The sequence below is a fragment of the Numida meleagris genome, chromosome 11, assembly GCF_002078875.1.
Source record: "Numida meleagris isolate 19003 breed g44 Domestic line chromosome 11, NumMel1.0, whole genome shotgun sequence".
In the NCBI taxonomy this organism is placed as follows: Eukaryota; Metazoa; Chordata; class Aves; order Galliformes; family Numididae; genus Numida; species Numida meleagris.
This window is the reverse complement of record NC_034419.1, coordinates 7,835,756-7,857,498: the sequence shown is the minus strand read 5'-3', so window position 1 is coordinate 7,857,498 and position 21,743 is coordinate 7,835,756. Positions and strand designations below refer to the sequence as shown.

The 21,743-nt window shown below is 36.0% G+C and overlaps 1 protein-coding gene across 3 annotated transcripts in view; it reads left to right on the top strand.

The window, feature by feature from the left end:
* The window catches only part of ERC2 (ELKS/RAB6-interacting/CAST family member 2), a 456,034-nt gene that overhangs the window by 382,639 nt on the left and 51,652 nt on the right, over positions 1-21,743 (top strand). For all 3 annotated transcript variants that reach the window (XM_021409074.1, XM_021409073.1, XM_021409075.1), the window contains exon 17: positions 7,715-7,905. The gene's annotated coding sequence lies outside the window, so the exon portion shown is untranslated. The remainder of the gene's footprint in view (positions 1-7,714; positions 7,906-21,743) is intronic.

The window sequence follows — 21,743 nt, the reverse complement described above, 5'->3', positions numbered from 1 at the left end:
ATTACATCATCATGAAAGACTTAAAAGCCCGTAAGTTTTACATGAAAACTGATAGTTTCTCTACTCCAAATGTTGTTTTCCACTGGTATGAATTTTATATTTTTACCAGAATATCAAAACATTCTGTAAAAGTGGAACTTCTTTAGGAGATTTTTTTCTCTATTTTTAATGAAGTGCACCTAATATAAATGGTCGTGAAAATAGCAACGTACATTTCAGAATATCCTTCTTCCTCTAGATAATAAGTGACAAAAACATGCTCATGTTAGGATAATTTGATAGTGTAGGATATTGGCTATAATTCCTGATGTTCTGGTTCTAGTGTGTCTTGCTCAATGCATCTAAATATAGATTTCAGAGGTTTTACACTTGGTTGATGGGAAAGAATTTCCTTGTATATCTGGCATACTACAAGTGTGAACAGGTGAATGAACTTGGGAACTATGACTTTTTTTTTTTTTTTGTTTTATTCTTCAAAAATATGTAGAATTTGGATAATCAGGATTCTAATATGATTTTCCTGTTTATCTATTCTAAACCATGAAATCTGATATTTTCACCATGACTAATCCATGAAATTTTTCAACCTTGTCTGTGATTTACACAAGCTCTATTTATAAAGAGAACTTGTTTGAGTCCTAGGGCATGGAATATAATTTCCCAGAATGCTTTTAGTGTCTTTTTACTAATAAACAAAATGTGCACATTGGTTATATTGTTTCAAGATCAAGGGTAAAATATGAAGAATATGCAAGAGTGTGTTCCCCATAGCAGTGTATATGATTCTTAAGCCATTAAGAAGAAAATAACCTGTTGTGTTAAAGTTGGTAAGAATGGTTGTGATCATAAAGTTTACCTGAATTAATTGGATAACTTGCTTGGAGACTAAAAACATATGTGATACTTGTTTGTCTTTGTGTTGTAGGCTTTCAAATTAATCGCTGTCAGCACAAAACAGTCCAAACAAAAATAGATTTGCATGAATTCTTTGTGATGAGGATGGAAGGAATGGGGAGACAGCTTGAATGACAGTGAGGATAATTCTATTTTGTATTTGAGGGAGAGGAAATTGCTATACAGTGTTCACATACTGAAGTTCAATTTACTATATAGGGGGAAGAGTAAGGAACCTTTATGTAAATGTAATAACATGCAAATAATACCTTCAAAAGGAAAGAAAAAAAGTCTCTTGTGTATGGAAAGTTAGTCTTCTGCAGCTGTCCTCTCTCACTTTGTGAGGGGAAGACATTTGGGGGAAGGCCAAAACACAGATATTCACAAAGCATCCAAGTTTTAGTTCAGCATAATGTCTTAATCAGCTTTTACGGAGCTGCTCTGCTCTGTACCAAACATGCTATAAATGTGCGATACATCCGTACATGTAAATAAGTCACACTCCCTGTGGTGATGAAAACAAGATGACTGCATGTTTCAATAACTGCACAATGCTGCAGGTGATGGAAAAGCAGCATTGTCCTGTTGTTTTTCAGTTGAGCAAGGGAATGGAATTGCTGAATATTATGGCTATCTCTACATCATTTCAAATTCCTAATCATACAGTTTTATGGCAGATCTCCAGAAATCATACATTTTAACTGCACAGATGGCCAACTTGTGACATTATCTCTAAATTGGAGCCAGCTAGCAATTACTTGACCTGGTCTATAATGTCTCTCTCCAGGAAAAAATGATCATAAATCTATTCGTATGTCCATCAAATTGTCAAAATGTAGACATCATCTGTCATTCTCCCTCACTCAGTCATGTGATGGTAAATGCCTGTTTTGTGACCAGATAGGTTAACTTCTGGTTGTATGCTGAGGAAAGGCTCATGAAGTAGTCTCAAGGCTTCATGATGTTCTTATGTCGTTGCCCACACCATGAAAGGGAAACTTTGCACTTGCTGGTCATTGCTCTGCTCTGCCTCCTTAATCTCTGTAGTTTATGTTCTCAAAGTTACTACAGCATTTTAAACTGATTTCTGAATGAAAAGATTCAACTGCATAACTAAAAAGATTTAACAAAACATCAGTGAGTTTCCAGAAAGCACAAAGCTATCACTTACAAAGAAGTGAATCCAAAACAACTACTTACCATTCCTTATATTGCAATTAATCTGACTATCAAATAAAATTAGCAGTTGAGGAGGAGGGAAAAGGCAACAACAACAACAAAACAAAGAGGGAATGTTTCTTCCTGTAGTTTACAATTTATCTATGGAACTTCTTGCTACGTGATGCTGTTCCGAAGTTTTTGCTGGTTCAAAAACTGATTTGATGAATTTGTGGAAAAGAAAGGAACAAACATTTCAGAGGCTATTAAATGCAGAGATACTGTTTGCAATGCATAAGGAGTATGCTTTGAAGATTGGTTAAGCTCAGGGACTGTGCCAAGAGCCACCACAGCAGAAAAGATGCTGGAGCGGATGGACTTCCAGTGTTCTTTACCTCTCTGTCAGGTCTCCTGCAGTTACCTCACCGCTCACAATTTCTTGTCCCACACCATTTTAAGAGTCAAGGGAAAAGTGTGGCCTCTAATCCAGGCTGGAATCTGTTCTTCTTTACCTAATTTATTTCAAACTTACTAAAGTAATAAGTCTACAAGGATTTTTTTTTTTGTGGAGGGAGGGGAAGAATCTGGGGAAGACATTATATGTAAAATATTCATGTTTTGTAGCTGCCTAGCTAAAAAGCAATTGAGTAAATTTTCTGCCAGTTGCTCATACAGTGAAATGGAAAGTACATGGAATCTTATGATTTTGAAAATAACGTGAAAAATAGATACCGGCAATGAATGTGGGATTTCATAAAATCCCATTAAATTTAGAAATCAAAATGATCTTTGGATGTTTTCCTTTCATCAAGTGATAACTTGATAATGTCTTTATAAATGCACCTGTTCCCATGTTCCCTTCAGAATCTTAAAGCTTCTCTCATATTTCTGCTGTAACACAGAATTTCTGAATAACCAACAAGGTTACACAGATTCTCTTCTGATTCATTCTAGATATCTCAGATATTTGGGACAATTTTTAAATGTAAATTTAACCTAATATACATAGAATTGTTCAGGAAGGAATTAAAGATTGGCAAAGATATCAAATTAAATATTTGTAACGCTGTCAAAGCTTTCGGCTTCACCCATTTGCTGAATCTTTTAAGTAGATTCTCTTGTGTTTAATGCATTTAACATCTAAAATTATTGCTTCTGTGTTATAAAGGATTCTGTTTTATATGATTAACCTGACATATGAGACAGCATGCTCTTCCGTGTACATTAGGGCTACAGGATTCACTTATATATTTGTTGAGAATGAAAGTTCTACAGCAAGGCCTTTTCCCAGTGTGCAGATTTATCAGCTAAATTCTCAATTGTTTTGCTTGTATTATGTCATTCATGTCTGGAAAGAACAGTGTCCTGCTGTTTGTGAAGCTGATCTCCTGCTGCTATTTAGCCACTTGTAGGATTCTGTCCCAGTTCCTCTAATCCACTCTGCTTCAATAGCACCATATTTGGACTCCTTCACACATTCTTCTACTGCTCTGTTTGGGATGCTCTGTGAGCTGAATTAGAATTTTAATATTCCGTGCAAAACAGAAGGAACCTTTTTGTTAAATGAGAGTGTAAGGAATACTCTTCTCTGCTCTCATGGATAAAATTTCTACATGTGTACTGTATTATTTTCCTTCAAACTATTGTCCAGAAGTTGCGGCACTGTTTCAATTTATTGGTTTACTTTATATAAATCCATTCCAATTTGAGGTTTAATGTTGCAAGGCCTGCTTCCATTTTAAATTGTTTCTTTTCTGCTGTAACTCTGCATTCAGAGTTCAGCACTCATTTCTGTGATATCAAATGCTTATGAATAACTTTTTGAGGTGCTCGTGTAAGTTGGCTGTAATTAAAGTACAGAACATGAAGGCCTCCAAAAATCGTGTTAGATATGACACCAGAACACAAAGTTCACTAATGTATTTTTGCCTTATTTCAAGAAGTCAAATAGGATTTGAGTAGACTTTGATGATTTGCCAGCGGCCATTTTCTGATCCTCAGATAAAGCAAGATATAAAGAAAACAATGTAAAATTTGAGTGGTATATCTATATGCACATTGTCAGTTTACTTCCTCGCTAAGCATACTAACTTTAGTGCAACCACTTGTGTCTAAGATAGCAATTTTAAATCAGTGTAGCTAGTAGACCATGATCCTTTTTAAGGTAGAGCATGTAGGTGTACTCTTTTTTTCAGAATTGTTCCTTAGCTAATGAGATGTAGTTTACTGAAGAAAAAAGTGATCAGACTACCACTGTTTACCCTGTAAAGCACAGATGTCCAACCTTCTGTCTTGCCTGGGCCATACTGAGTGAAGAGGAATTGTCTTGGGCCAATTTGGTGCAATTTTTTCCGCAGGGAGAAATTCAGTGACACACCTTTGCTTCATATGCACTTCCATGTGAGATGCCATTTTTTTTTGCCCCTCTGCTGCCACCTTTCATGCAGCAACAAAATGTAACGGAATATTGGTGTAAAGATTCAACCTCTACTGCCATACCACCCACATCTTCCTCTAATGTTATGGACCAATGTAATAAAATAGGAGGCATTACTTTTGGAGCAGTATTTGTAAAATATGTAATACAGCTAATATTTGTAAGTAAAAAAAACTTATTTTAACTGTTCATATTTTTATTAAAACATATACAAGACGCTACAAAAGCATAAAGCTAGTGGGATGTTTGACCCAGTTTTTGTGAAACTATCACATCAGTCTGGTTTGATGGCAGTGGTTGTAATTCTTAGTGAGTTCTCCAGGTGTTCGTCAGAGATTTTTGATGAAATTTTACTCTTTCTGTACTTCATTCTTGACAGTAATTGTTCACAACTGTACATACTGCCAAAAAGTGATGACATGCATAAGGTGTGATTGTGAAGCGAGGGAAGGATATCTTTCTCTGGTAAGAGGGGACTTAAAAAAGTCTAGTAAAGAGACATGATCAAATTTTTGAGATGAATATCTGAATGCAACTCTATATGATCCATCTGAAAATTTGCATGTGGTGTGTTTATATTGACTGAAAATGGAGTCACAAATATAAATTGATTTTTTTTTTTGGCAATCTTGAAACCTGTTCTCAAATTCCTTTAGCAAAATGGAAAGCATGGCTGCATATTTTTCTCCACTCACAGGACTGTGTTTAGCCAGTGTGTCAAAATGCACTCAGTTATTTGCTCTAACTTGAGTTAACACTGTGCTGCACCCTCCCCTTGCTCTGCTTTCAGCCCAGACAGTGCCAATCACACACTGATGTGAGGTTGTTGCTGAGTGATGGGTACATGCCCAGGGCCTGGCTGGGCCGTTTGGTGGGGCAGAGCTACTGCCATGATGGCACAGGGCAGAGGCCAGCCCAAGTGCAAGCTGCGTTGGGCCACATGCAGGTTGCAGGTAGGACATGCCTGCTATGGCGAGAAAGAAGTTCCTTTTTTGTGCAAAATGTAACATTGTGGGGTTTTCTGTTGTAAAACTTTACAAGTTTTCAGTGCAGTATATACATATCTTACCGGTATGTATGAGGAGAGTGAAGGCATTACCCAGGAGAAACATATTTCAATAATTTCATGTAGTGTGTGTTGCTTACACCAAATTTCCAGAACTAAAATTTGGGAAAACTTTTAGAGCATATCCCATGTTTGTTTGAGCTTTCTGCAGTCCGGAATTCCCTCAGAGTGCTGAATTATCATTGTCAAGAGCCAGTGGTGCCAGAACCTGCTGAGAAACACCATCTTATGAAATGCCATCTCTTGGATAGGATTAGGGAAGCAAGCAGAAATCGGAAGACAATGACTACAGCAGTTTGAGAATATAACATTTACAATCAAGTTTTACAGTTAGCTGTGGAATGGAGAAGATAATGAAGAAAAAGGGGGAAAAAAGACTTCAAAAAGTGAAGGTGAAGTAGGGAGAGAGGTATACAAATATAGGAGGAAGCAAAGGAAACCATACTGAAGAGAAGAAGTGAATCAAAGAAAAAAGTAGTATATGATCTCCCAGTTTGCTTGCATTTGACAAATAGTATGTATGTGATTTGTTCTCAAATGTGTTAACATTTCTGATGATTAAAAGATATAAATAGAATAAATAATTGTATTTTATGTAATACAAAATGAAGAGAGTTGTAAGTGATCCATTAAGGCAGTATTAGCTTGAAGACTTTTGTGGTTCTGTTGATCCTTTTCTGTTTGTACTTTAAAATTAATTGAAAGCCTCATTGTGTTATTTAAACTGTGAAAGCTTCCAAGGTCAATGAGTGAGGTAATTGACCTGCCTGTTACAGGACAAAAATATGTATGTTAAATTGCATAATTAGTTTTAATTACATAATTATGGTGTTTAATATGTGGGGGTCAAAGGTTACTATTACATTTAGAAGTCATGGCAAGAAACACCAAAATAAGCAATGTAGTTTAATTCTGCATTTCTTTATGTTTTTAGAAAAGAGGTTCACTGTGATCTGTCCTTGACCTTGGATATATGATGATTATAGCAAATAGTGTATCACTGTTATACATTTTGAATCATAGAGACACCTTTGTAAATGACTAAGTGACTTTACCAAAGACTTCATTTAAGTTTAGAGTATACGAAAGTTAATCAGCAGTGGGAACTCAACTGACAGCAATTTAATCTCATTGGGTAAGGTAATTACATGATTACCAGGAGTGTTTATATATGCGCAAGGATATTTTTATTGGAAAAAAAACTAATTGCTTTCTTACTAAGAAGAGAAAAAAACAAACAAATTTGTTGTCATAGGTTAAGAGGACATCCTTCATTCCTTGAAATAGCTTATTTTCATATTTTAGCAAGAAATGAGCTCAGAATTCTTTTCAAATTTGCACTGAGATTGTCTTAATGTGTTACTCTATTTCTAAACCAGAAAGAATGCCATCATTTAACCTGTTTTGTGCAAGAAGCTTGTTTCTTATACATTAATTGTGTGATTGCCTGAAGATGCTTCTAATTTGTGATCTCTTTTATACACTACCCATTTCATTAACAGATATCTATGTTGTCCATTATACTAACAGATACTTCTGGGAAGGAGGTTATTATTTGTTTTTTTTCTATGATAGCACTTTTTTCTTTTCCTTTTTATAAACTGTGTATAAGATAAGTAGATGAAAGATGGTGTTCATAAATGCTAGAAGAAAAGTCTCACTTTAGATGCTCTGAATGGTCCTTTAGAAAATGCTCTTTCAACCAAATGTCAATGGAGGGAGTGTCAGAAGATGAGTCTTTGTTAAAAAACACATCTGTGAATACCAGCCAATACAGAGTAGAATCCCATTTGACTAATAAACAATGGTTGCTCCAAAGTCTGTTTAAGTAGTTGGCCAGGTCCGGCCTTTGCAGTTTGTATGGCTGTATTAGACACAAAAATGAAACTAAAAAGAATTACTTCATGTCTCATTGGTAACTGTTGAACACATTCTGCTATTTGTAATGGGCTGTAATTCTCTTAAGGCTGACTTGTAGGAGATAAAATGTTAATTAACTAAATGTTAAATAAGAAATGATTTTTTAAGAGATACATAGTTATGGGAAGAAGTGTGATACATTCCTTGTTATAAAAATAATTTGTTCTCCCTTTTGCTAATTTTTCCCTAATTAAGTTCAGTAGAAAATATTACAATTTTGAATTGTTTTTCTAAACCAGATGATCCAGTCACTGTTGGAGGCACATAGCCACGGCAAAATCTCATGCTGTACATTGATCACCTGTCCAACCTTTGCCTAGAGTGTGATCCCCAGTTCCTTCAAGAGATCCATCTTTACCTGTCTATAAAGAAGAAGAGGAGGAGGGAGACATCTGGGATATTCAAGTATCAAAGTTTAACACCAGAGCAGGTTGAATCTCCATTTATTTTTTTTCTCTATGTTGCTAGTGTTGACTTTGGCTGAAGATTTTTTTCAGGAATGTCATAGTATGCTCTGAAGTGTTACCTACATTAAAACATTTTGTTTAGGTTCCTCAGTTACTTAAATTATACATGCGTTTTTTGTAGTTCTGGGGTGCAATACTGAATCCAAAATCATTCTGCTATTAAGCAAGTTCATTAATACTGAGCATATGTGGCAGTCTGTATGTGTCTCTTGAATATATGCATACTACAAAGACCAAAATGGCTTGTTCTGTGTACTGTAGTTGTACCATTCTGTATTTAGCTTAATTCAGGTCCTCAGCAAGTACACTCATTTCCACTAACTTGCTTCAGATGTTAAATTTACTCTTTCTTCCTCTTCCATTTTGAAGAGAACTTTGATATCCAGAAAACAGACAAGGTTTCCCTTGCTGTCCTAAGGACTGCCCCTTTAGGAGTCTAGTACAGCCCACACACAATCCTGGAATACATCCAACTTGTTCTTTGAGCAGAATGTGAACCTCTGACCTTCTGGGCCTCCGGCAAGAGTGCTGCCTACTGAGCCACCAATACCCAGGCCATCAATAAGTTTTAAATGCCAGTTGCAGACTTCACAGAGATAATGACTTCAGTGTGTAAAGGTTTTGTTGTGGAGGCTGCAGTCTCACATATGGCGTGACAAAGTAAATATGCTAAAACCATAGAGAGCTGTTGCATAACTTACCTTGATATAACAGTTTTTGTAATATGTTTTAAGGCATGGAATATTATTTAAAGGGACACTGTTATGTAGGCTTAGGCCCAAAATGAAGCCATTATAAAAAGAATGTTTAGCAAAAACAGAAATATGTCCATGAAATTGTTGGAGTGGGATTTTCAGGGTAAACTTACTTGGATTTAAGCAGTCTCCTGCATGACATTGCACTGTTGTGCTAGGGAATGAGAACCAGAAAATGAAAATACTGTGAAGTGAGAATCTGAAACTGAAACTGAGAAGAATTAAGATACGAGAGGTCTACTACTATTGTTATAACTTCTTAAAAATCAAATGTTACCACATTCTGAAGAAGACGGGGTCAAATAATAAGTTCCAACTTAGTAATTATTGACACAGGTAAATAAATGTATTTACGTTTTTATACTGTTTTTAAGTTGCTTTAAATGAAGTTATTGTATTACATACAAGTAAAATTTATATGAAATTAGCTCGTGTTTTTGGTACATTTCAGCTTTATTGATGTTCTGGATTTTCAATTTAGAGTTAAAAGCATATGAAAGATATACAAAGAGAAGTTCAAATTGGTAACTGTGACTACTACACCAATTGTTATGTATAAACTGGCATCAAGAAGGAAAATTTAGCCAGATTCAAGGCGGGTCTTATGCTATGGAAAGACTGTTAGATAAATATCATGAGCATTCTGTGGAGCAAAGGCCAGGAACTCGGCACTCTTTTTTCCACGTGAGTGCCCAAATCACTAGGCTACAGACTCTTGCTCCCTCTTGTGTTCTTTCTCTGGCCCAATGAAGCTTGAATTATTTTCCATACAATGATGCAGCTTCAACAGGAGACCTTTAATATACCCTCATCCTTGTTACAGCATTTAATGTACCTGTAGCCCAATGATTATATGCTTTGCTAAAAGGCATTACTTTCAGCCTTGGTGTGAAGAAGGAATTGAAGCTGGGGATTTTGCTTGTGGGTTGAGGAGTCATGCTGCTAAGCAAGCAATCAATGGCTGCTGTTCACGTACCACTTCAGAAAGAAATAGCTCCTGAGCAATTATGGCTGGCTTTGAGAGCACCTGTTGGATCTAACTTCTCAGCCCACACAGAGTGGACTTCATTTCTACATTCCCGTCAGGCTTAGGTGTAAGCTGTGCAGTGAAGTGCTTGGTCCTGTCCAGGTAGGTAAGCTATGACCATGCATAGAGGTGCAGCTCCTATTTCCAGTTTAGCATAGAAAACTGTAGTGTCTTCAGAGAACAGATGTCTCCAGGCTGAGACAAGGCCCTTCAGATTTACCATTATGACTGGAGGTGCCTAAATTCTGCTTATGTCCCATTTTGAATTCCTGTATTTTTAGGACTGTCACTAATTTATTTTAATTTAAGAGCTCCTTTGAACATAGAACTGAGGGATTTTAAACTAGAACTGAGGGATTTTATGAATCTTTTTTTCAGGCATAAGTTGACTTTAAAAGAAGCTTTTAAAATTAAAAAGATGATAGGAAGAATTTTTTGTTCAGAAATGTATTGACATTTACGAACTGTAGACAAATAGTGTGTCTTGAACTTGAAATTGATTGTAGTAATGCTTTTTAAGAAATTCTTTGGAGCAGTATGTATTAATCTGAACTATGGAATATTCAACTAAATTAGCAAATTTGCATGTACAAAGTGAATGTGAAAATTTCTGACTTAATTCCTAGGCTATAATTTTATCTTATTTAATACACAAATTTTTATTATGGCCTGCAGTGCGGTTCCTTATTTCTGCAAAGGCATTTATCTGCCTCAGTAGAATTATTCTGGTGAGTAAGTCAATGCCTAAGATCAACTAGGATGAGTCTGGTTTTCTTTTTAATAGAAATGCTAATTGTGAAAGTGACATCTGTGAATTATTTTTAGTCTAAAGGGCTACAGACAGTATAAAATTAGAACTGTGGATTTGCTTGGCAGTTCTTTTATTATTGTTTCTACCTTTTAAAACACTGGAGGAATAATGTGATTCATTACACATTACTTTTCTGGCAGTAGATGCATCGCCTAGTTTGGTATCCAAGTGTATTACATTGTGAACTATTGCTGCTTTGTAATATAGTAAATTGGTGGCGAGAATGGAAACTTGCATTCATGGAAGGCTGCTTTTTTTAAAGACAAGTGTTTTTCTGCCTCCACTAGTGTCTGTTTTCATTGCAGTGGAGCCTTTCATACAGTAGGATAGCATTCAACACAAGTAGGAAGGATATAATCTGTAACCTGAAGATGGTCACTGACTGAGACGACTTAGGTACAGACCATTTGCCACCATTTATGTTCTCCCACACAGGATGTCCACTGTCTCGTAGTGTGCCTTTAGAAGAACTACCATTTGCAACAAACACAATTTAAAACTACCTTCTCTTTCACAGTGAAAGGAAGGTAACATGACAATACTGTTAAACCAACACATTAATGATTTTTTTTGTTCATGAGTACATGCTGAGATAGGGAACTGTTTTAGCATAGCAGATTGGATTGGCAGATTGCTCTAGAGAAAATGTTTGTTCATAGAAGTTGGAAATCAGCGGGTGCTTAGATAAGTGTTATTAATGAGAGACAAATAGATTAAAATAATGTAACAACTCATGTTGAGAGGAGAGAGAACTGAAGGAAAGTGAGTAGTCTCCTACTCAGAGAAAATTGTTGAGAGTCTTTCTATAGATGGGGAAATTTTTTAAATCCGTGAATTGATAGAGTGGTAGACTTTGGAGGTGAGTAGAGGTCTTCAAGGAAGACTAGTTCTAGCTGATTTGAATTAGTGCATTTTGGGTAGCCCTGCATAAAATAGTTATGATAATTAAAAGTTGTAATAAATAAGCATTGTGTTGAAGTGACAAGGTAACAGTTGACTGAGACCGTTAGAGATTTGCAGTTAAATTCACATGAAGATTAGTAGTTCATATGGAAACAGCATAGTTCCAAGATTACAGATGGGATCCATAAAAGGAAATCTCCATTAAGATGAGTTAGTTCAGTTAGAGTTCACATTAAGGGCCCTGTCTTCTGAGGTATGAAAATTACAAGTGCGTTGACACTTGGCACAAGAAAATTAGTGTGAATGCTGTTAATGTCTTCACTTGATCAGTTCTGAATGAAAATGCAAAAATGCTTTTCATTGCATTACATTTTATTTACTTAAGAGGTTCATTGATGGATGATCAGTAGCAATGATCAAGCAATCACTTGATGTCTTGAACAGAAAAAGTTTTCATGGTCTGGTCTCACTGTCCCCTCTTTAGCATGTTACCATAATGGAAAAAGGGTGTTCACAAATGTCTGAAACTTCTTTGCATTTGCTCTTTGGACTAGTGAAGCTGATTGGAAATTTGTCAAGTTAACAGTTCTAGATAGAAATCGCTGCTTTATCAATCCTGGAATCTCTCTCATATCAAGGGTAGTTTAAAGAAAATTCCTTTAGGAGGCTTTAATTTCAAATAGAAAATAACTATTTAGAATAGAACTGTTCAACAAGAAACCTTGAGAGAAATCTGCATTACAATACTCAGAGCCTAATAGTTAGGGCATTATCCTTTAAGACATGTGACTTTGGTTCAATTTCCTCTTCTGAATCCAGCTGAATAGAGACTTAAACCCAGCTGAATAGCTAATGCATCCAAGGCAACTGTCATTACCACTCAACTATTGTCTATAATAGGTTGGGTATCTCTGCTTTTGTGGAAATTGTGAAAGGATTTGTCCTGATACTAACAAGACCTTTCTGAAATCTCCAGAATTCTTACACACTAGGAAAGAACGTTTGTGACCAGCTTTAATCATAAGCCCCAGGCTTATTTCTGAAGAAATGCCTGTAATAATCATTATTTTATATATTCATACCAGGCAGCATTTATTAATCTGGACTCTAAACTAAATCTCAATCTAAGACTCCATATAGAGCTGTCTTTCCATGCCTCTGGTTATTCCTGTCAGCTGCCTCAGATTTTTCTCTGTTTTTCCTATAACCACAATTTTAACAGTTCAACCAAATCTGCTTAGCAGTGGTGGTTGGGATACAACTGCAATGAGCTTAATGGAATTTTTCTATATAGTTTTCTCTCTCTCTCTTTTTACACCTTATACTTTGTTATGACAAGGTGAACTCCAGGGTGATCGCTGTTGAAGATGCTTCTAATCCAAAACCTGTCATAAGTAATTTGATTGTAATTGGGATGTTGTTTTGGAATATGCAGTCGATGATGGATTCCATGAAACTACAGGAATCAGGATTGCTTTGTGCTTTGTGTGTCAATGTGTAGGTATTCTTCTGAGATTACCAAAAGGGATCAGTTACCTTGGTAATGCGTCCACCAATATTTATTGTGTCTATTTCTTTACCCAGGCTAATAAACATTAATCACATGGGAATGCTGGTGATGACCAATCTGAGCTGATTTTAAATCGATGACCTAAAGGTTAAAGTCTCTGTATACCGTTGCCACTCCATTGGGCTGTCCAGTCCCTCAGCAACTGTGTTTAACACCATTTTCAGTTTATCAGTGTCTTTGGAGGAAGAGTAGTCTTTAGACGTTTGATCTGACAAATACTATCAAAGTACTGTTTAAAGAGCAAGATGTCAGTATGACTTTCGCAGCTTGTCAATACTTGACAAAGATGGTTCTGAACTAGTATTCAGATGCTGGACTAATAAATTAACCAGCCTGTTAGATAGCTTTAATCCAGTCATATGGGAACATAATGCAGTGTAGCAGCCCAGTGAAATGTGAAACTATGAGAACAGCTGAATAAATTTAAACACATTTTTAAACATTCTAACCTTTGTCATAAAAATCTGATAATATAGAAGAAAAAGTAGTAACACTTTCTTTTGGTTTTGTTATTTTGTACAGTAGTTGAGAAGACTTAGCATTTCTTGTGGTTGCTGACTTTAAAGAACTAGTGACAATTTCTAGCACTACTTCTTGCCCCATATGAAGTCTATTCTTTCTCACTCATTAAGGAATGAATCTGGTTTCTGTTTTATTCTATATTGTATATACATCTCACCCATAAATATTTAAACTAAGTAAATATAGAATCTTAAACATGGAATATGCTTTCATTCTAAACTGCTGGCTGTGGGGGAAGGTAAAAATATTTTATTCAAAGACCAGTGGTCCCTTTGGAAGAGAGAAAAAAAGTATCTTTCCCCAAAATTACCCCCAGTTACATACACTTGCACTTGCTGTAGAGCAGCAAACTTTTTACTGGATTATACCTGTATTGTTACATTTATCTGTATAAAGTTTAGACTATAAGGGATCTATAGGAAAGGGTTTGCAGATACTCACTTCAGAAACACATGGCTAGTGTTCAGCTCCCATATCTGGGGCTAATTTAATTCTTCTCCATTCAAACTGCCACACTCCTGCCTACAAATGCAGAACAGATTCCCTGGTAATTTTCTTTCTTGCAAGTACAGTCATTGTATTCCTTACTGGGAATAGCATGAAATGGAAATACACTTATGACTGTGCATAAAAACAAACACTAAACAAAACAAAAGCAGGAATAATCTGAAAGATAATTGAATAACAGATTGATGCAGCAAAAAATGCAAAAATGTGATGCATATTGTAAAGTACACAGGTGAAATTTTCTTCAAGATTTCCTTTAGCAAACTGATTTTTGGAAACTGCATAATGTGGCATACCTAGAGTACTTCATTAATTTTTCTTTATTGCCAGTCAGAACTACCATGCAAACTCATGGTTTTAATTTGATCCATGCAAGTAAAGTTCACTACATATATAGGTAGGCAGCAGATCTAGATCCTATTCTTTTCAGTAAGAGATTAAGAGAGGTGTGAAAACAAAGTTGTATTGAATACAGTCAATACTGGACAATTATGCTTTATGATGTTATGAATGTGAGACTCTTTCATATGTGTACTATTCACTCTTGTTCTGTGTATATTGTACAGTCTGAAGTGCTGAAAGATACTCAAGGGTGCATCCCAAGGAACAATCCTGCTGAGGCTTTCTGGAAGAAATACAGGCTCTGTTATATTTTGGAGGCGGTGGTTCAAACTGCAGTTTGCATAGGTAGCCAGTGGGTTAGACCAGCTCCTTCTGTAGAGTCTGCATCCACTTGTGGCTAATATATCATTGAAATATAAAATAAGCTTTGATTATAAAAGATGTCTTCGGTAAAGAAAGACAGAAATATCGCACTATGCTGTTTACAAGGCAAGATTGTACTAAACATCAAAATAGAAATGGAAAGTAGATAAAGAATATTTTGTTATGCATTACAGAATTAACTGATTAGTGTGGATCCCCTTTGTTGAATCTATTGAGGTTGAATAATTAATTTTAAGGGGGAGACAAAAATCTACCTTTTATGTGTAGACCAAGTACCTAAGCTGGATCAGTGGTAAAGACTACTATAGCCAAGTTTAGTAATGCTTCTCATTTTTCTTTTGCATTTCTATCAAATAGAAAATGAAGATTTGAGAGAACAAAAATTGATTTTAATATCTGTCCTTGTCAGAACAAAAGGCTAGAGCAGTATACTCAACAGGGTTCAGTTGTTACTGTTGACTTTTTTGTGCTAATCCTGTGCTCATGGAAAGCAATAGCAAAATCTTTACTGATTTATAAAAGGGGAACTGGGATACGTTAGCTATGCTCTTTGTAGCTAGACACAGTGAACAGGTTTTTGGTGTAGAGTTTTTTAAACCGTTTGGTCTGTAGCTATCCTGTCAAGCTCTGCTGGTTGAAGCAATACAGTAATGAATCTTAAATTCAAACATGATTTCTTAAGAGTCTGGCTTTGTTCTCCAGAGCACTCTGACAGATACACAGAGAACAAAACCCTTCTTTGGTCTTAGATCAATACTATAATGAAAATTCAAATACTTCTGTGTGTTTCCACAGCTCCCTTAGAAGCAGCAGTCACATGAGAAAGGTTTTTTTCCTTCAGTTTATCTGTACAATCCCACAAATTCAGTCTGTGTTGGCACAGAGCCTTCAACTTGGAAAATCGAAACAGAGATCCTGTCCTGTTTCCCTATGCTTTCATGTCTTGTCCCTTCTAACTTTCCATATGAAATTTTCTGCTTTATCTATGCAGTTACTCCACTTCCTTCTACTAAATTTGTTAAGTGAATCTAGACTGCTGAGCTCCAAGTACCATTTTGGTATGAACATAAGCTCTTTTGCTCTTTGTGGGCATCTTAACTGTGCTGTGCAGAATGGGGTACAGTTCCTTTGTTTGTAGTTGTAATGTACTTCATTAGTTTCCAGAAGACAATAACTTGCTTTATTCTTATTTTAGAATGATTAATTATACTCAGAAAAAAAAAAAGCACTCAAACAGCAAACAGAAAAGGAAACCAGATGTTGCAGAGTTATTTAACCCCTGTTATTTGTGGACAAGTATCTTAGTAATGTGATTTAATTTTGTGCGGAACCTGTGCGTGCAGGCTACTGAGTGAATAAAATATCCAAAATATGTATGAAGATGTATTTTACCTGATTAGTATCATTCTTTTTTACCTAACTTTTGCAGCTAAGTACTTTATCATTTCTTGTCCAACAGATCTGCAAAAGTATTTGATTAGAATATGAACTATCTCTAAGGCATATTGTGTACAGAGTAGTAAATAGGTTTTTGGCGCATAACAAACAACTGCACATTTCCAGCAGTTTCAGTTTTGTATGCTAATGAAATGACAGAGACGAATCTGTGCAAGTTTATTTTTCATATAGATGCAGACTCTAAAATAATGTTTAGAACAAGCAAGTGAATCCATCATGTGAACACAAATATTTAAATATATTTCAATGAGAATTCTCTTCTGGAAATGCTGTTTTGCAAAGCAAGCATGTGGAATTTCTCTTACAGAAATGATTTGTATAGGCTGTTAAAATAATATTTTCTAAAAATATTTATGTCTGTTTTAACTAAGTTTCATACCATTTAATATCTATAAGTTTATTAAGTCATGGCTCTTATCTAGTATGGAAGTATAGACGCATCTTGTAACAGGCATTGAAGGATAAACAAAAATATCAGTTTCTTTGTTCCCTTTCATAACTTCTACATTCTTGACGTCTCAGAAATCCTGAACAGTGATATTTCCTGAAATTTGTCTTTCAGCTGGCTTCCTGAGCACCTAGAGCTTGGCTTCCACCAACCACTCCTGTCAAAGACAATATGCCTAAAGTCATTAATAAAAATTATCTAAATGAAAAATACTTTAATATTCCAGTTAGTGAAATCTCAGCACTTGCATGACTCTGCCTTATACTCCACTGTGGCTAGCTAATACAAGGAAGTACCTTCTCCCTTTTTTGCTATATTTGCTCTTTTGTTTTTCATCCTTCATTTCAGCATCTCTTATGTGGTCTTTCTCTTGTGTTCACCTTTCCCTCTGCATCAGTTTCCAGCTGCAGTACTCCTTCCAGGTTTTCAGCTCTCAGCTTCATTTGATTAATTTTCAAGTCTCTCTTGAGTCTCTTTTCCCTTCGTTTTCTTTCTTCATTAGTAACCTGCAGGCTTTTCGAACTATACTCTTTAAAACTTTACCATCAGCTTTCCTAGGTGATGTTGTCTATCACCTGCTTTTTTTTTGCTTTTTCTCCTGTTCTCAAGTGGCAGGGAGGTTTTGTAACAGTAGTGTTACAGTAATTTTCACAGTTGTGTTCTGACCTTCCAATTTCCTGTCATTTGGTCCATCCAAGTGCTCAACCTGATGGACTTTGAGCTGAGCAGAGTCAGAGAAAGTATGTAGTTTCTGTCATCAGAGACGGTAATAATCTGTTCTTCTTTTTATAATACCATTTCCTGTTTATGGGAGCCCATTATTGCTGCAAGTTTAGTGCAAAGAGGCATCATTCTTAAATGCACATTTGTCTTAAGAAGTTTGTGCATTTTCTTTTACTCTGTGCAAGAACTGTTTGCTTTATGTGACTATTTCCCTTGTCTAAATGTAACTTGGAGAAAGTGATGATAAATGTTAAATGGTTCTTGTAAAACTGTTAAATTGTCAGTTTTAAAACTGAGTAAAAACATTAATGTTTTCATTAGATCCCAGCACTGAGGAATGTCCAGCTTTCATCATAGCAGTTGTTTAGTTCCATGTAGGTCTAAATACTCTGCCCATAGGAGACATCTTACTGTCACCTGATCCTAAACTGAAAGCTATATGTTCTGCCCTAGGTTTTGGCTTTTGTTTGCTGTTTTTATTTTTGATGTTGTATTTTTTATGTTTGTTTTTTAGAGAGGAATCTTTTTTTCCTCTTATTCTTTGGCAGACATTTTTGGTGTGGGACAGAATCCATTCAGTGTAAAAAGCCTGATATGCTATTAGACATCCCTATAGTTTAAATATATCCAGTTCTAGGTAAGTAACCAAAATCTGGTCTTTCCTGCCTTTATTCTCCCTTTCTCTACTGGAGAGAAGTCCAGATCTTCAGGCAAACAGTTCTGTTTGCTGCATCACAAGCTTCTATAAGCTAGCACTATGTTGATAAATAAAAAAGTAGAGGTAGGTGAAGTTATTTAAAGCATGTTCTAAGTATAAATGGCTGTTGCGGCTCATCAGGCAGCTCAGGACCACACAGCTGTTAGCTCACTCCCTGCAGTAGCACGGGGGAGAGAATCCTGAAAAAAGGTAAAACTGGGCAACAAGTGGTGGTTGGCAGGTCAGGGGAAAACAAGTAATAGTGATAAAAGAATGTACAAAAGAAGTGCTGCGCAATGCAATTGTTCACCATTCAACCACCAATGGCCAGCAAGACCCTGAGTGGCAGAAGCCCACCAGCCAACCTCCTCAGTTTTATTGGTGGGCATGACATTGCCATACGGTATGGGATATCCCAGTGGCCAGTTTAGTTCAGCTGTCCTAGCTGCGTCCCCTCCTAGCTCCTTGTGCACCCCCAGGGTACTGGCTGGGCAGTGTGAGAAGCCCAAAGCCCTTGATTCTGTATGCACAGCTCAGCAACAACTGAAACATCAATGTGTTAAGAACTTTATTCTCATCCTAAATCCAAAAGTCATCCCATCCAAAAGCAGCACAATATCAAAGAATGTTTTCTCAGGTACGTCAATCACAGACAGCAAGTTAATGTCATTTAGCATAAAGAAGAATAAGAAACTGAATGTTTATCCTTTCAGCTAAACAATTAGCAGAATCAATTTAACTCAAAACATCAGAAAGCCTTTAAAACTGTATAAGGCAAATACAGTCTGGATTTAATTGGGTGTAAATAAGAATGAATGTCACATTCACAAAGCTGCATTTGGCTTATACCTAAACAGCTTTTTTTTTTTTTTTTCTTTTTTAATAATGCCCTGTTTATCTTTGAAGGGCACACAGATGCAGGGCCAAATCAGATTTTGCTTGAAAGGAAGGGAGGAATGCATAAATAAATGCATTAGTACCTAGTTCAAGCATATTGTTTTAAATTCTGTACTGCTTTTTGAAATAACGATTGAGAATATTACCAAGTAATTTCTTCCAGTAAATACCATTCTTCAGAGTGAAAAAGCAGCATGAGGCAAATATTGCTTTGAATAGAACTAAATATAGAAAGCAGGAAACAAATCTCAAGGTGTTTTACTTTTTTGATTGTCCTTTTACAACAAAGTAATTCCATTTCCTCAGAAATCTCATGGTAGCTTCAGGTGTTCTGCATCTCTGAAAATCCTGCAGAATGTTTCTCAAAGCAGAAAAAGAGTATGTGCAATTTAAAAAAAATATATATATATCTGGAAATATTCTGTCCAGGAACCTACGGAAGAACAAGAGTTGGTGCCTTATCCAAATCATTCTTATCAGCTGATAGCAAGGCTCTGTGCTGCACCGTGCCTAGATTCATGTCCTCCTAAACTCCATTGAAATAAAAAGCCTTCGGGCCTGCCCTCTCAAGTATAGTTCAGTTATGTCATGCACTACATCACATCTAATTTTGAATCTCCATGGTACTTCCTGTATTTACACCTTCTGTCCCCATTTCTTCTCTTGTAGCAGTGTAGTTAGGACTAGTTACATGAACATATGAGCATTATAATCATAGCCATTTGCACAGAGGAATTTCTTAATGTGCCCTATACTGATAAAATACATGTGAAAATTGCAGATGGATGGAGAAAAATGCTTCTGCACAGTTCTTTCTTTGCTTTCATACCCATGTTTGAGAACTATTTGTTTGACTTTTTCAAGTGTCCTGTCTTCCTATCCTGGCGGTAGTAAGTCCTCTTAGCTAGGGAGCATTTACCTTTTTACAGTCTGTAACACTTTTTCTTCCTTTCTTCTTCCCCTGAAGTTTTTTTTTTTTATTTCTGACACTGCAGGTTCTTCAGTGCTTGGTGTCTTTTTTTAAAACAAGAAGTCTACTGATAACAGATACTTCTCCAATAGGATAGAGCTATTCCATTACGGGTGGCCTTGGGATGCCGCATCAGGCACCTAAACGTCTTAACTGATGTCTCTTTCTGATGCCTGAAAAATGCCAATTAAAGAGATAGTGATAGATGTGACCTAATTAACAGAGCTCTTGCCACAGAAGTAATGAGCATTACTGATTTATCTTTCTGCCTTCCCTCACATTCAGATTGAAGACACAGATATAAGCCCAAATTGTTACAAGCTGCAAAGTGATCTGCAGAGCATGCTCTGTCTCTGGAGTAAGAATGTTTGTGCTTGGATTTAGCACAACATAACAATCTGTAATTCTGGGCAGAGATGTAGGGCATTCTTACTTGCCTGGTTACTTGAACAGAGCTGCCATGAAACTACATCCCCGTGTCTTTTAACATGAAGGGCAAGTAAAAGATCTGCTTAGAGAAGACACCCATTCACACTGTTACCATAAAGTTACTTGCAACTTTGCTACAGATATGAGAGAGTAGCAAAACCACCTCACTATGGGAAGATCTGCCCAAACTTGTTTCTATGTTCCAACCCTGTTTACCACCTCTGGGCATTATTTTAATGTAAATAATAAATAGGAAAAAAAACTCTCCACTAGAATTATTATTTAGCAGCAGTGTTCACACTGAAGTAGCAATCTGGTAAATCTGTTTCCATTATGGACAGCACTGGACAGAAATAGCTGTCATGTCCACTACCAAGGTGATGACTGTTGGCTTATTGCATCCTGGTTTCTAGAAGTCTAATCCAAAACTATCCTCTTCCTGTACTGATTTTTACGGGATATTCAGATTTCTTAGTATTTTTGTATGCTTAGTATTCCTTTTTTTTTCCTAGCTGGGGTTGATTGTATTTAGTTTCTATTTATCTGTAGCTCTCTCTTTCTCTGTTCTTGCTTTTTCTTATTTGTAAATCAGAACTTCAGCACCTTCCTTTTTCCTTGCACCAAGAAATTTACAAAAGAAAAAGAAAAAGAAAAAGCTGTGTTTACACCTGTGTAGGAATTTCTCTGCCCACTGAATCCTTGTGTTTTCTAGATCCAGGAGTTGCATATCTTTTCATTAAAAAATAAAAGGATGAATGGAATTTTAAATGGCTCTCTAGAATATCGGTTTTATCAAGCAATTAGACTCTATCAGGAATGAAAAATATGACATATAAATTGCTTCTGAACATTTATAAATGTAGTTGATATGGAATGCCCGTGCTTAAATTCATTTATTTGTGCCTATTGTTAACTTTATATCTAGCCTATATGTATTTTAAGATTTGGGAGTAATTCAGAGTATACTGATTCTTTTTCCTTTCAAGCAGAAAAATAATATAAATTGAATGTGGCAGAGGCTGCCAAATTACTTAGTTATGTTTAGTTAAATATTAAATTAACAACATAACTTAGAAACACTACATAATCAATTTTAAAAAATAGTATTTGCATAGTCTCAAGGCAGCTCAAAATCAAGAAGAGTTGAATTATTGAAGCACTGAAACAATGCCAGTCAGAAAGCCATCTAAATCCTTCCCTGCTTTTGTGTCATTCACAAGAAAGGCACTTGTTACCTGTTTTTAATTTATATTCCTTCAATTTATGGAGGGTATTTCTGCTCCATACCCTCACTTCAGAAACAGGAGGTCTGGAAATACCTAATGGTAAATTTTATGTTTCTTGAAGCTGTCAAAATA